The following is a 5,000-nucleotide window of genomic DNA, read 5'->3' as shown; positions in this document are numbered from 1 at the left end:
CCTTTACCAAGCTTCCACAACAACGGCGAGAATCTCGTCGCTTCGGCCGCCGTTAGGAGGAAGGGGGGGGGGGGCATTAAGGGGGAGAGAGAGAGAGAGAGACATGGAGATTTTCTCAGCCTCTCATTCTTTTTTTTTTTTTTTTTTTTTAATTGAACATTAATAGTACACACAAATATACAAATGTACAAATAAACGTGGCACGGTAGAACTGAATGTCAATGAAACAACCAGGGATGAGGAAGAAAAGGACATAAGGACAAGTTAATAGTGTTAACGGTTTGTGAGAAATTTATAATGCTTGACCAAAAAAGAAATTAAAAGGAAATAATTAAATAAATAGATGGACAAATTAAATTAAAAACGAAAAAAAAAATTGCAAGGGGAATAAACCATGTTATTTGGTCTGCGGTTTACAAGGAATTTCAGACATCAAACTGTATGTTTTTTGGTTTTTGGATTTTTCCATAAGTTTTAAGGATTTTTTCTTTTTTAATTATTCAAAATCGTTTATGAAGAAATTAAAATTTGGGGAACATTGCTGCATTCTGTTTTTGTGAACGAAGAACTTGGCCAGGCCAGGAGATCTGTGAGTTACCCCTCAATACCGGCTGGGTCTTTTACGGAGGAATAATATGTGTGGCACGTCTCTTGCTTTGCAGAACTGGAAGAAGTTAAGTTTATTATGCTAGACAAAAAAAGAAATTGAAAGGAAATAATTAAATAAATAGATAGACAAATGAAATTAAAAACGAAAAAAAAAAATAGGAGAAACATTACTTCCGCTCCTCCAATCCTCTGTTTCTCAGCTCCACCGCTCCTCCGCTATTGGCCCTGGTACCCCCGATCCTCCGAACTCAGGCGAATTGCGTGACGTGCTTCTGCTATTCTCCGCTCGTCCGCTTTTTCCGCTTTGGGGCTTGGAACCCCTGAACCGCTGGACATAAGCGAATCACGGGCAGGATTTCTGCCCTCCTCCGCTCCTCCACTCATCCGGTACAGGCCCTGGTACTCCATGTCCGTGACCCCCTCCACCTTAACAAACTGTCACAAACACACACACACACACACACACACATATACACACGCACACAAACACACTTACACACACCTTAACTCATCATAGCTGTGCTAATAGCATTAGCCAAAACACATCCACAAGCACACAAACATGATCTCATCCACTCATTCACATGTGTGTGCCCAGAGGTCCGGGAGCTCCATGTTGTAAATGGGCGGTACTTTTACCTATAGGTGGCGCTACTGCTATATCAGTGTGTTACGTCTGTGTGTTTTTGCGTCTTAACAAAGGAAGAAGAACGTTCCGTGTTTTTTTCTTTCATGCTGCCTGCAATAAAGTTCGTTCTTAAAATACAATAGGTTATGGGCCCAGAGTGTCTCTAAAAGGCTGGATTACACTGAATATTTTGTGTGATAGTGAACAGTATTGTGGGAACTCACAATGGAGGACAAGCTGTTTATCGACAAGCTGAGCGGACCGGAGAATTGGGCAACGTGGAAGTTTCAAATGGAACATCTGCTAAAGGCTAAAGGACTGTGGCGAATGCTAACAGAGGAAGACACATTAGCCCCAGATGCTAACGCAGCAGCACAGGGTGAGTTCACGAAACAGAGAGAGAAAGCGTTCTCTGTGTTAGTGCTCAATGTAAGTTCATCCCTGTTGTACCTGATTACAAACTGTAAGACTCCCAAAGAAGTGTGGACTACACTGAAAGATATTTTTGAAAGAGACACGCTGGCAAATAAACTATTTCTGAAGAAGAAATATTTCAGGTGCGAAATGAAGGAAGGAGATGGTTTGACTGAGCACCTCAAACAAATGAAAGAACTGACTGACCAGTTATCAGCAATAGGAGCTGTAATTGAAGAGGAAGACCAAATTGTAACATTGTTGGGAAGTTTACCACCAAGTTACGCTACAGTTGTCACTGCACTGGAAACAAAGATTGACAACCTGACACTCAAATTTGTTCAACAAGCGTTAATCGATGAGGAACAAAAGCGAGTGAATGCTAATGATTACAGTGGTGGTCCTTCAGGTGGTGCAGCAGCAATGTCATCACAGGTGTGTGGCAATCTGCAGGATCGCTCCAAAGCAGTGGGAACAGGACAAAGCACGTGGAGATGCTATAAATGTGGGAAGGAAGGCCACATTAAACGTGACTGTCCAAGCTGGAAAAACAAATCAAAAAAGAAAATCCACAAAGCTAAAAATGTGGCGTGTGAGGATGAGGATGGTTCATCTGAAAGTGCCTTTGTAGCTAGAAGGGAAAGCTCAGAAAAACCACATCAGTTTGAGTGGTTAATTGATTCTGGAGCATCAAAGCACATGACATGCGAGCAAGGAATTCTTAAGGAATACCAGCAGTTCTCAAAAGAACAGTCAGTGAAGCTCGGTGACGGCAGGGTGGTTGATGCCCTGGGAATTGGAAATGTCAACATGACAATGACCTTCAAGTCAAGCAGGGTAAAAAATGCTACGATGTATGATGTGCTGCATGTTCCAAAACTTTCTGGGAATTTATTCTCAGTGGGAGCTGCCACCAAAAAGGGAAATACGGTTCAGTTTAAGAGGTCCTGCTGCTACATTCGTGGAAAAGATGGAACTCTTAAAGGAATGGGAACACGAAGAGCTGATGGACTATATCAGCTAGATGTGAAAGGAAATGAATCAGTCACTCACAGTGCATCAGTAGCTGCTATCTTGTGGCACCGGCGCCTCGGTCACACTACCAAGCTGAAGGAACTAAAAGGTCTGGTGAACGGAGTGGACTTCTCTGCAGACAAAGAAGTTCCCTTCTGTGAAGGATGTGTGGAGGGCAAGCTGGCTAAAAAGCCATTCAAGTCGATTGGAGAAATACGTTCCGAGCGCAAGATGCAGTTAATTCATCGTGATGTCTGTGGTCCCATGCAAACTGAATCTATAAGTGGATCCAAATATTTTGTGACTTTCACAGACGATTACTCAAGATGCTCCAAGGTATACTTCATGAAACAGAAGAATGAAGTGCTGTGTAAATTCAAGGAATTTGAGAAGACATTCACAAATGAGTGTGGACTAAGCATCCAGAGGCTGAGAACAGACAATGGTGGTGAGTACACCTCAAGGGAGTTTCAAGAATATTTGAAGGTTCAAGGCATCCACCATGAAATGACTGGACCTCACTCATCACAGCAAAACGGAGTTGCTGAAAGAAAAAATAGAACACTCGTTGAAGCAGCAAGGAGCATGTTGTCTCATGCTAAGTTACCAAAGATGTTCTGGGCAGAGGCTGTTGCCACAGCAGCTTACATACAGAACAGGCTGCCTACTTCTGTCCCGAAGGGAGAGACACCGTACCAGAGATGGTGTGGGAAAAAACCTAATGTGGGTCACATGAAGGTGTTTGGCTGTATTGCCTATGCACTTGTCCCAGATGAAGAGAGAAAGAAGCTGGACAAAAAGACTGTGAAGCCGCGCTTCGTGGGATATGCAAACAATGCCAGAGGCTATCGCCTGTACGATGAAGAGAAGAGGAGGATTCTGATCCGTCGAGATGTCGTCTTTGATGAATCCAACTTTAACTTGAAGCAGGAACCGAAAGTACACTGCACAGACACCGAGATAACTATGAAAATAGATGAGAGTGAAACAAAACATGACAAAGTCACTGTTGAGAGCACTGTCAGAAAAAATGACAGAATCAGAAAGCCTCCAATAAGATTTGGATATGATGAGTTTGCTGATGTAGTGACTGTTGATCATTATGCAAACATGTGTTGCGTGACAGAGCCACTCTCACTAAAAGAGGCAATGGAGAGTCCTCATGCAAAAGACTGGCAGGAGGCAGCTGACTTGGAATATGAGTCACTGCTGGAAAACGAGACATGGGACTTAGTCGACTTGCCAAGAGACAGAAAGGCAGTAGGATCCAGATGGGTGTTCAAAGTCAAGCATCGCAGTGATGGAAGAGTGGAACGATACAAGTGTAGACTCGTTGCACAGGGCTACACACAGTTGTATGGCGCTGACTATGATGAAACGTTTTCACCAGTGGTACGATTTAGCTCTATTCGTACATTACTGTCCTTTGCTGTTCAAAAGGGTCTACATGTCCACCAGATGGATGTTGTAACTGCATTCCTCAATGGACACCTGGAAGAAGAAATATACATGGAGCAACCTGAGGGCTTCATCAAACCAGGGCAGGAACATCTGGTATGCAAACTAAAAAAATCAATCTATGGACTGAGACAGTCTCCTCGCTGTTGGAACAAGGCTTTTACGGAGTTCATGATGGAAATTGGATTCAAACAGAGCACATCAGACCCCTGCGTGTTTGTGAGATCAAGACAAGAGCTTGAAATACTAGCAGTTTACGTGGATGATTTGATCCTGATTACAGAGTCCACTGAGAGCATGGACGAGCTCAAAGCAGCTCTCAAGGAGTGCTACAAGATGAAAGACATGGGTGAGCTGTCCTACATCCCAGGCATCTCTGTCATCCAAGATAAAGAAAAGAATCGTATCATTCTTCAGCAGAAGCATTACATTGAAGCCATACTTCGGAAGTATGGAATGGATAATGCAAATCCTGTGGCAACTCCTGCAGATGCCAACGTCAGGCTAAAAAGGAGTGATGGTGTCAGTATGTCAGTGCACCAGCATACCTATCAGTCAATGGTTGGAAGTCTGCTGTATGCTGCCATGGCGACAAGACCGGACATAGCTCAAGCTGTGAGTGCTGTGTCGAAGTTCAATGCAAATCCAGATGCTTCACATCTGACTGCTGTAAAGAGGATACTTCGATACTTGAAAGGGACATTAAATCTTGCTCTGAAATATGAGAGGTCAGACTCCGGAGCTTTAATCGGATACTCGGATGCTGACCGGGCTGGAGATCAAGATGATCGCCGGTAAACAACAGGCGACATCTTCCTTCTGAGTGGAGGAGCAGTAAGCTGGCTCAGCAAGAAACAATCAACAGTAGCACTTTCAA

This window comes from Fistularia commersonii, chromosome 20 (genome assembly GCF_037954325.1).
Source record: "Fistularia commersonii isolate RoL2024-O1a breed Wild chromosome 20, RoL_Fcom_v1.0, whole genome shotgun sequence".
NCBI classification, from domain to species: domain Eukaryota; kingdom Metazoa; phylum Chordata; class Actinopteri; order Syngnathiformes; family Fistulariidae; genus Fistularia; species Fistularia commersonii.
Note: the sequence above shows the minus strand (reverse complement) of the source record.